This window comes from Triticum aestivum, chromosome 3B (assembly GCF_018294505.1).
Source record: "Triticum aestivum cultivar Chinese Spring chromosome 3B, IWGSC CS RefSeq v2.1, whole genome shotgun sequence".
Classification (NCBI taxonomy): domain Eukaryota; kingdom Viridiplantae; phylum Streptophyta; class Magnoliopsida; order Poales; family Poaceae; genus Triticum; species Triticum aestivum.
In genome coordinates, this window is record NC_057801.1 from 488,819,437 (window position 1) to 488,831,304 (window position 11,868).

Sequence of the window (11,868 nt, forward strand, 5' to 3'; positions counted from 1 at the left end):
GTTTCGCAGAGAAAAAAATCAGGGAGGAAGTTTTATCATGTTTTACGATACGGAGCCACCGCCAAGCTCTAAAACATCTCGGGAGGGCTGATTTGGAGTCCGTTCGGGGCTCTGGAGTGGGGGATTCATCGCCGTCGTCATCATCAACCATCCTCCATCACCAATTTCATGATGCTCACCATCGTGCGTGAGTAATTCCATCATAGGCTTGCTGGACGGTGATGGGTTGGATGAGATTTACCATGTAATCAAGTTAGTTTTGTTAGGGTTTGATCCCTAGTATGCACTATGTTCTGAGATTGATGTTGCTATGACTTTGCTATGCTTAATGCTTGTCACTAGGGCCCGAGTGCCATGATTTCAGATCTGAACCTATTATGTTTTCATGAATACATGTGAGTTCTTGATCCTATCTTGCAAGTCTATAGTCACCTATTATGTGTTATGATCCGACAACCCCGAAGTGACAATAATCGGGATACTTCTCGGTGATGACCGTAGTCTGAGGAGTTCATGTATTCACTATGTGTTAATGCTTTGGTCCGGTACTCTATTAAAAGGAGGCCTTAATATCCCTTAGTTTCCATTAGGACCCCGCTGCCACAGAAGGGTAGGGCAAAAGATGTCATGCAAGTTCTTTTCCATAAGCATGTATGACTATATTCGGAATACATGCCTACATTACATTGATGAACTGGAGCTAGTTCTGTGTCACCCTATGTTATAACTATTACATGATGAATTGCATCCGACATAATTATCCATCACTGATCCAATGCCTACGAGCTTTTCACATATTGTGCTTTGCTTATTTACTTTACCATTGCTACTGTTACAATTACTACAAAACTGCCATCGTTATTTTTGCCACTGTTACCATTACTATCATACTACTTTGCTACTAAATACTTTGTTGCAGATACTAAGTTATCCATGTGTGGTTGAATTGACAACTCAACTGCTAATACTTGAGAATATTGTTTGCTCCCCTTGTGTCGAATCAATAAATTTGGGTTGAATACTCTACCCTCGAAAACTGTTGCGATCCCCTATACTTGTGGGTTATCAAGACTATTTTTTGGTGCCGTTTCCTGGGAGCATAGCTTTATTCTTTGAGTCACTTGGGATTTATATCTGTTGATCACTATGAAGAACTTGAAATATCAAAGAACTAAAATTTATCCCTCAACTACGAGGGGAGGTAAGGAACTGCCATCTAGCTCTGCACTTGATTCTCCTTTTGTTATGAGTAAGCTTGCGACACCTAAACCTGCTACTGCTATGAATTCTGATATGTCGCATGTTATTGATGATGCCACTTCTGCTATGCATGATACTTATGATGAAACTACTTCTATGCTTGATACTACCGTGCCATTAGGTTAATTTCTTGATGAACAACTTACTAGAGCTAGGGAGAATGAAATTATTGAAACTGATTATATTGATGATAGTGATGATGAAGGTTCTCCGCCTAAATATGAAATTGCCTATTGTTCCTAAGGGTTATGTTATGGATGAAGAAACTGCTAGAGATTTTCTTGCTTGCAATGATAGATCATATCTTAAGAAATTATTAGCTAAGCTGAAACAGAAAACTCTGAATGCTAGAATGAAATATGACCCTGCTTCTACTACTTCACCTATCTTTGTTACTGATAAGGATTATGAATTCTTTGTTGATCCTGAGATAATTACTTCAGTTGAATCTGATCCTTTCTATGGCACTGAATCTGAAACTGTTGTGGCACATCTTACCAAGTTGAATGATATAGCCACCCTATTTACTAATGATGAGAAGTCCCGCTATTATTATATCCTTAAGATATTTCCGTTCTCATTAAAGGGTAATGCTAAAACTTGGTTTAATTCTCTTGATCCTGGTTGTGTGCGTAGTCCCCAGGATGTGATCTATTACTTCTCTGCTAAATATTTCCCTGCTCATAAGAAACAAGCTGCCTTGCGGGAAATATATAATTTTGTGCAAATCAAAGAAGAGAGTCTCCCACAAGCTTGGGGGAGGCTTCTTCGATTACTTAATGCTTTGCTTGATCATCCTCTTAAGAAAAATGAAATACTTGATATCTTTTATAATGGAGTAACTGATGCTTCCAAGGACCACTTGGATAGTTGTGCTGGTTGTGTTTCAGGGAAAGAATAGTGGACCAAGCTGAATTGTTATTGAATAATATGTTGACTAAGGAAAATAATTGGACTCTTCCTGAGCCAATTCCTGAGCCAATTGAGCCAACTCCTGAGCCTATTCCTAAACCAACTCCGAAGAAGAGGGGTGTTCTATTTCTCAGTCCTGAAGATATGCAAGAGGCAAAGAAATCAATGAAAGAAAAATGTATTAAAGCTGAAGATGTTAAAAATTTACCTCCTATTGAAGAAATACATGGTCTTAATATACCGCCTATTGAGGAAACACATCGCCTTGATAACCCGACACAGGTAGTGAAGGTAAATTCTCTCTATAGATATGATAAAGTTGAAATCCCGCCTACTAAATTTCCTAGCTAATGCTTAGATGAATTTGATGACTTTATGGATAAACAAGAAAATTTCAATGATCATGTTAGTAGACAGTTGAAAAATAATTCTTATATGATTGGACGCTTGAGTGATTATATGTCTAGAGTTAAGGGTGAACTTAAACTCACTAGTAAACATGTCTCTATGGTCACCACTCAAGCTGAACAAGTACTTCAGGCTCAGAATGAATTGGTTGGTGAATTAAATAATAAACATGATTTTGCTGTTAGAGTGGCTACTAGAACAGGTAAAATGACTAAGAAACCTTTGTATCCTGAAGGCCACCCTAAGAGAATTGAACAAGATTCTCAGAAAAATAACTTAGATGCTCCTAGTTCCTCCAGAAAGAAGAAAAAGAAAAATGATAGGACTTTGCATGCTTCTAGTGAACCTAATGTAGAAACACCTGAGAATCCTAATGATACTTCTATCTCTGATGCTGAAACACAATCCGGAGATGAACATGAACCCAATGATAATGCTAATAATAATGTTCATGTAGATGCTCAACCTAGTAATAACAATGATATAGAAATTGAACCTGTTGTTGATCTTGATAACCCACAATAAAGAAATCAACGTTATGATAAGAGAGACTCTGTTGCTTGGAAACATGGTAGGGAAAGAGAACCATGGTTTCAGAAACCCATGCCTTTTCCTCCTAAACCATCCAAGAAAAAGGATGATGAGGACTTTGAGCGCTTTGATGAAATGATTAGACCTATTTTCTTACGCATGCGCTTAACTGATATGCTTAAAACAAACCCTTATGCTAAATACATGAAAGATATCATTACAAATAAAAGAAAAATACCTGAAGCTGAGATTTCCACCATGCTTGCTAACTATACCTTGAAGGGTGGAATACCTAAGAAACTTGGTGATCTCGGAGTACCCACTATACCATGCCCCATTAAAAGAAATTATGTTAAAACTGCCTTATGTGATTTAGGAGCCGATGTTAGTGTTATGCCTCTTTCCTTGTACCATAGAATTGAATTAAGTAAGTTGACACCTACTGAGATATCCTTGCAAATGGCTGATAAATCAACTGCTATACCTGTCGGCATTTGTGAGGACGTGCCTGTTGTTGTTGCGAATGTTACTATCTTAACAGACTTCGTCATTCTTGATATTCATGAGGACGACAGTATGTCGATTATCCTTGGTAGACCCTTTTTAAATACTGCAGGTGCTATTATTGATTGCAACAAAGGCAATGTCACCTTTCATGTTAATGGAAATGAGCATATGGTACACTTTCCAAGGAAACAACCTCAAGTTCACAGCATAAATTCTATTGGGAAAATTCCATCAATTATATTTGGAGGTTTTGAATTTCCTCTTCCTACTACAAATAAAAAGTATGATATTCTTATTATTGGGGATGTTCATATCCCTGTTGAGGTAACCTAGTGTCACTTCGAAATTTCTCCGGTTTTATGTGATTCGGAATGAGTTTGGTAACAAGACTTGATCAACCTTGTTAGTGGATTCATTTTGATGATCATGAGAAGGATGAAACTAGAAGGCACAACCTTCTGTACCATCTCTTTACTTTCTGTTACTTAGAATAAATAAAGTAGAAATAATATATTTTATCTGTTTTCTGAATTATCCGTGCAATAAAAGAATATCCCGCAAATAAAAATTCTCCAAATGCCATGCCAATTTAATATGATTTTTTCTGGAATATTTGAGAATATTTGGCACCGAGAACACAGCAGGGGGAGCAAGCACCTGGCCACGAGGGTCCAGGGCGCGCCCGCCTGCCTTGTGGGCCCATGGTGGCTCCCCTCCACTTATTCCTGCACCCACACACTCCATCTTCCTACCCTAAAAATCCCCATCCAGCTCAAGCACGAGTTCTAGCTCGTTTTGCTGCGATTTTTGATCTCCTTGCTCAAAGCTCCATTCACAAAACTGCTTTGGGAGATTGTTGCTTGGTATCTGACTCCTCCAATGATCCAATTAGTTTTTGTTCTCATGCTTTATTCATTGCAAATTCTTGCTGCTTAGGTGACCCTGTTCTTGAGCTTGCATGTCAAATTTATGAGGTCCCAAGTAATTCTAATGCATGATAGAGGCTCTAGGCACCTATAGGAGTAGTTTCTATCAATCTTGTTCGGTTTGATTCACTTTCATTTTGAAGTTACTAAATTTTTTAGAAATATTGCAGAAAAAGAAATATGTTCAGGAAAATGTACCAAGGTGGTTCTTCAAGGAAGAAAAGACCCCAGCTCGCGATACGTGAGCTCGACGACAAACCACCGAGGGAAGCTGATGTGCGGCCTTGTGAATGGCCGTCAGAGCCGTTTATGGTTGCAGCGGGTATCAAGGATGAATTCGATGCATATGTGCGTAATGCTGACCTTGAGGAATTCATGCGAGATAAGTGCCTGCAATACCAGTACTTAACGGATTCATTTGTGAGAAGGTTTAAATTTACATCCCCGCGCAATTCTCAAAGTGTCCTGTTTGATATTTATGATAAATCATATACCATGGACCTAGAAGATTTTACTACTGCTTGCAAACTCCCACAGTGGGGAAGTATTAATGAACCTAGTAAATCTGAATATAAAGACTTTCTTGCTAGTATCACTGTGGGAGAATCTAGGGAAATAGCACAAGCTACCATAGGGAGCATTCATTTTCCTTCTATACATTATTTTGCTCTCTTCATTGGTAGATGCATTAATGGTAAAGATGAAGCATGTCACATGTGTGTTCCTGATCTTTGTGTTCTCAAGACTGTTGTATTAGGAGATAAACAATACAACTTGGGGGCAATTTTTGCACGTAGGTTGCATCATAATGGTTTAGCTGGAGACTTTTTTGGAGGAATTAATGCAACCCGTGTGGCTAATTATCTTGAGGTACCTATACATGAAAATGATACGGAGTTGCTTCCTACTTATTTAGATCATAATGCCATGGTTAGTCATCATTTTCTTGAGAGGAATGAACAATTCCTCAAGTATCGACTAATCTTTGACAGACGTCGTGCTGCCCATATTAATCTCCCTGCTCCTACCCTTTTTGATTATTAGGTAAAACAAAGATATGTTATCACCAGGGAGGAGACAAACGAGTACGAGAGAAGAGCGGAGGCAGCCTGCCGCCAGGCTACAGCTCAGGAGGCAATGGCTATTGCATCTCAATACGACCCCAGTTACAACCTCGGATATCAGCCAAGCTATCCATGGGCATAGACCAACTTAGGCCAAAAGCCTAAGTTTGGGGGAGTACGTATTTCCCACCGACTTTACATCCATGTTCACACATTCATTCTAGTGTCAGTGCTCATACTCTTTCATTGTACTATCCATGCTAGTTTAATTTATTTTTCTAGTTTTCTTCTCGTGTGTTAGATAAACCTTAAGAAAAACCAAAAAAAATAGTTAGTTTAATTTCCATGCCTATAGCAGTAATAATTAAAAGAAAACCCAAAAAGATTTCTCGTTCTTCTTTTGCTTGTTGGGAGCTTTCCCGTGTAACTAGTTTTATTTCTTTTCTTTTCTTTGGTGGTCAAGAGTAGAAGACCATAATGAAAATGCTTAGTGGCTCTTATATGCATGATTGTTGATTTAACCAAGAGCCCATATTATCTTGTCTTCTCTCTTGAATTGAATGCTTGCAGATTCCAGCTTAGTCCAATGCACATACACTCTTGTTATTTTACACATCGTTCGGTCGTGCAACTGAAAGGCAATAATGATGATATATGATGAAATGATTGGGATGAGAGAAGCTGGTATGAACTCGACCTCTCTTGTTTTTGTAAATATGATGAGTTCGTCGTTCCTGATTCAGTCTATTATGAATAAACATGTTTGCAATGAAAATTAGAGATTATAGTTTCTTATGCCATGCTTAATTAGCTAAGAGCTTATAATGGTTTACCTTGCGTGCCAACGTGCTATTAAAATGGTTGTGATGTGGTATGATAGGGTGGTATCCTCCTTTAAATGAATTGAGTGACTCGACTTGGCACATGTTCACGCATGTAGTTGAAACAAAAATCAACATAGATGACTGTTGTCGCTCTCTCAGTTGGTTGCTTCCGAGTCTTTTGCTAGCCTTCACTTGTACTAAGCGGGAATACTGCTTGTGCATCCAAACTCCATAAACCCCAAAGTTATTCCATATGAGTCCACCATACCTTCCTATATGCGGTATTTACCTGCCGTTCCAAGTAAATTTGTATGTGCCAAACTACAAACCTTCAAATGAAATTCTGTTTTGTATGCTCGAGCAGCTCATGTTTCAACCAGGGTTGTCTGTATCTTCCATGCTAGGTGGGTTATTCTCAAGGGGAGTGGATTCCGCTCCTCATTCATGAGAAAATGGCTGGTAACCGGGATGCCTAGTCCCATGATCAAAAAGATCAAAGAAAATCAAAATAATTAAACAAAACTCCCCCAGGATTGTTGTTAGTTGGAGGCACTCGTTGTTTCGAGCAAGCCATGGATTGATGTTTGTTGGTGGTGGGGGAGTATAAACTTTACCATTCTATTTGGGAACTGCCTATAATGTATGTAGCATGGAAGATATCGAGATCTCATAGTTGTTATGTTGACAGTGAAAGTATACCTCTCAAAATTATTTTCATCTCTATTTCAAAATCGAGCTCTGGCACCTCTACAAATCCCTGCTTCCCTCTGCGAAGGGCCTATCTATTTACTTTTATGTTGAGTCATCACCCTCTTATTAAAAAGCACTCGCTGGAGAGCACACTGTGATTTGCATGCATTACTATTAGTTTATATCGGGTATGACTTGACTGGATCTCTTTTACCATGAATTACAATGTTTAGTCAGTCCTTGATCTTTAAAGGTGCTCTGCATTTATGTTTTGCAGTCTCAGTAAGGGCTAGCGAGATAGCATTTTGTTATATCATATTATGATTATTTTGAGAAGGTGTTGTCATCCGAGTTTTATTATTATTGCTCACTAGCTGATTATGCCATTGATGTGAGTAAACGTGAGACCTAAGTGTTATTGTGAATGTGGTTAGTTATGATCTTTGCTGAAAACTTGAATGTTGGCTTTACATATTTACAACAACAAGAGCAAATAGAGTTTGTAAAAGTTTTTCTTTATCACTTTCAGTTTATCAATTGAATTGCTTGAGGACAAGCAAAGGTTTAAGCTTGGGGGAGTTGATACGTCTCCAACGCAACTACTTTTCCAAACACTTTTGCCCTTGTTTTGGACTCTAATTTGCATGATTTTAATGGAACTAACCCGGACTGACGCTGTTTTTAGCAGAACTGCCATGGTGTTATTTTTGTGCAGAAACAAAAGTTCTCGGAATGACCTGCAAATCCATGGAGATAAATTTTGGAAAATTTGAAAAATATTGGCGAAAGAATCAAGGCCAGGGGGCCCACATCCTGTCCACGAGGGTGGGGGCGCGCCCCGTCCCCCTGGGCGCGCCCCTATCTCGTGGGCCCCCTGCTGCTCCACCGACCTCAACTCCAACTCCATATATTCCGTTTCACGGAGAAAAAAATCAGAGAGGAAGTTTCATCGCGTTTTACGATACGGAGTCGTCGCTAAGCCCTAAAACCTCTCGGGAGGGCTGATTTGGAGTCTGTTTGGGGCTCCGGTGAGGGGGATTCGTCGTCGCCGTCATCATCAACCATCCTCCATCACCAATTTCATGATGCTCACCGCCTTGCGTGAGTAATTCCATTGTAGGCTTGCTGGACGGTGATGGGTTGGATGAGATTTAGCATGTAATCAAGTTAGTTTTGTTAGGGTTTGATCCCTAGTATCCACTATGTTCTGAGATTGATGTTGCTATGACTTTGCTATGCTTAATGCTTGTCACTAGGAACCCGAGTGCCATGATTTCAGATCTGAACCTATTATGTTTTCATGAATATATGTGAGTTCTTGATCCTATCTTGCAAGTCTATAGTCACCTATTATGTGTTATGATCCGACAACCCTAAAATGACAATAATCGGGATACTTCTCGGTGATGACCGTAGTCTGAGGAGTTCATGTATTCACTATGTGTTAATGCTTTGGTCCGGTACTCTATTAAAAGGAGGCCTTAATATCCCTTAGTTTCCATTAGGACCCCGCTGCCATGGGAGGGTAGGACAAAAGATGCCATGCAAGTTCTTTTCCGTAAGCACGTATGACTATATTCAGAATACATGCCTGCATTACATTGATGAGCTGGAGCTAGTTCTGTGTCACCCTATGTTATAACTATTACATGATGAATTGCATCCGACATAATTATCCATCACTGATCCAATGCCTATGAGCTTTCACATATTGTGCTTTGCTTATTTACTTTACCGTTGCTACTGTTACAATTACTACAAAACTGCTATCATTATTTTTGCCACTGTTACCATTGCTATCATACTACTTTGCTACTAAATACTTTTCTGCTGATACTAAGTTATCCAGGTGTGGTTGAATTGACAACTCAACTGGTAATACTTGAGAATATTCTTTGGCTCCCCTTGTGTCGAATCAATAAATTTGGGTTGAATACTCTACCCTCGAAAACTATTGCGATCCTCTATACTTGTGGGTTATCAGCCATCTCCCTCTCTTCCTCAAGGAGATCAAAGATGTCCTATCGTGCTTGTTCAACTTCGGCTTCGGAGTATAGATCCACTTGAGGCGAATTGTGGAGGAGATGACTCGGCAAAACAGCCTCGACTACATACACCATAAAGAAGGGAGTGTGATTGGTAGACCAGTTGGGGGTCGTCCTTAGGCCCCACAGAATTGATGGTAGCTCAGTGACCCAGGCTCCAGCTGCATGTTCCAAATCGAGCATGAGGCGTGGCTTTAACCCTTGAAGAATCAGGTCGTTCACTCTCTCAGCCTAAAAATTTGACTGCGGGTGTGTGACACAAGCATAATCTACCTGAGTGCCTTGGTTGGCGCATAATGCTCCAAACTCTTCTGAGTCAAAGTTAGAGCCATTGTCGATAGTTATGTTGTGGGGGTCTCCATATCTGAAGACCAACTCTTTCATAAACTGGATGCTTGTCCGAGAATCCAGCTTCTTGACGGGCTTGGCTTTGATCCACTTGGTGAACTTGTCGACTTCAACAAGCAAATGAGTGAACACACTTTCCCCTATCCCAAGGGTCCCCACCATGTAGAGTCCCCAAACTACAAATGGCCAAACGAGTGGGATAGTCTTCAAAGCAGATGGGGGTCTATGTGACAAGTTCGCATAGAACATACAACCGGTGCAATGCTGGACTATCTCTTGGGCAGCTTCATTGGCGCACGGCCAGTAAAAACCCGCTCGTTAAGCTTTAGCCATGATTGTCCGAGAGGACGCGTGGTGCCCACAAGTTCCTGAGTGAATCTCTTCAGGGATCAATCGACCTTATTTTGGGGAAATGCAGCGTTGAGCCACAACGGTGACATTTTTCTTGTATAGCTGATCGCCCATCACAGTGAAAGCTTTGGACCTATGCACAATCTGACATGCCTCGACTTCATCCCCCAGAAGCTCTTGCCTAAGCAAGTAAGCGATGTACGGCACATTCCAGTCGGATGTGGTCGCTAGAATCTCCATGACTAGGTCAATAACTATGGGGACCTCGATTTTCGTCGGGTCAGAGGGACCGACCAACTGTGGGGGCTCTTTAGTGAAGGGGTCTTCCTTCACCATCGAGGAATGAAGGTGTTCCAGGAATACATTGCTGGGAATGGGTTTCTGAGTGGATCCAATCTTTGCCCTAGAGGAAATATGCCCTAGAGGCAATAATAAAGTTGTTATTTTATATTTCCTTATTCATGATAAAGGTTTATTATTCATGCTAGAATTTTATTGATCGGAAACTTAAATACATGTGTGAATATGTAAACAAATATCGTGCCCCTCTACTAGACTAGCTCGTTCATCAAAGATGGTTAAGGTTTCCTAACCATGGACCTGAGTTTTCATTTGATAAAAGGAACACATCATTAGGAGAAAGATGTGATGGGCAAGACCCATCCATTAGCTTAGCTATATGATTGTTAAGTTTATTGCTACTGCTTTCTTGAATGTCAAATACATGTTCCTTCGACCATGAGATCATGCAACTCCCAGATAACGGAGAAATACCTTGTGTGCTATCAAACTTCACAACGTAACTGGTGATTATAAAGATTCTCTACATGTATCTCTGAAGATGTTTGTTGAGTTGGCATAGATCGAGATTAGGATTTGTCACTCCGAGTATCGGAGAGGTATCTCTGGGCCCTCTCGGTAATACACATCATAAGAAGCCTTGCAAGCAAAGTGTCTAAGGAGTTAGTTGCAAGATGATGTATTAGGGAACAAGTAAAGAGACTTGTCGGTAATGAGATTGAACTAGGTATGAAGATACTGACGATCGAATCTCGGGCAAGTAACATACCGATGGACAAAGGGAATTACGTATGTTGTCATAACGGGTCGACCAATAAAGATCTTCGTAGAATATGTAGGAGCCAATATGGGCATCTAGGTCCTGCTATTAGTTATTGACCAGAGAGGTGTCTCGGTCATGTATACATAGTTCTTGAACCCGTAGGGTCCGCACGCTTAACGTTCGATGACAATATAATATTATATGAGTTATGTGATTTGATGACCGAATGTTGTTCAGAGTCCCAGATGAGATCACGGACATGATGAGGAGTCTCGAAATGGTCAAGAGGTAAAGATTGATATATAGGACGATGGTATTTGGACATCGGAAGTGTTCTGGAGAGTACCGGGTACATATCGGGTCACCGGAAGGGGTTCTGGGCACCCCCGGCAAAAGATATGGGCTTAATGGGACAAGGAGGGGACAGACCAGCCCACAAGGGGCTGGTGCGCCCCTCCACCAAGTTGGTCAGCCCTAGGGAAAGGAAAGGGGGTAGTGCAAGTCCCTCCTTCCTTCCCCTCCTCAAGGGAGAAAGGAAAGGGGGGTGCCACCTCCCCCTTCCTTCTCCTGGCGCCTATACAAGGAAGGGGGAGGCCGAACCAGGGCAGGAGCCCAAGTGGAATTCGGCCCCACTTGGGGCACCCCGTTGGCCTCTCCCCTCTCCCTCCCACCTATATATATGAGGAGGGGGCATCTAGCACACCTACGACATAATCTTAGCCGTGTGTGGCGCCCCCTTCCACGGTTTACTCCCTCGATCATATTTTCGCAGTGCTTAGGTGAAGCCCTGCGGAGATCACTTCACCATCACCGTCACCACATCGTCGTGCTTCTGGAACTCATCCACTACGTTGCTGACTTTTTGTATCAAGAAGGCGAGGACATCACCAAGCTGAACGTGTGCTGAATGCGGAGGTGTCGTACGTTAGGTACTCGATC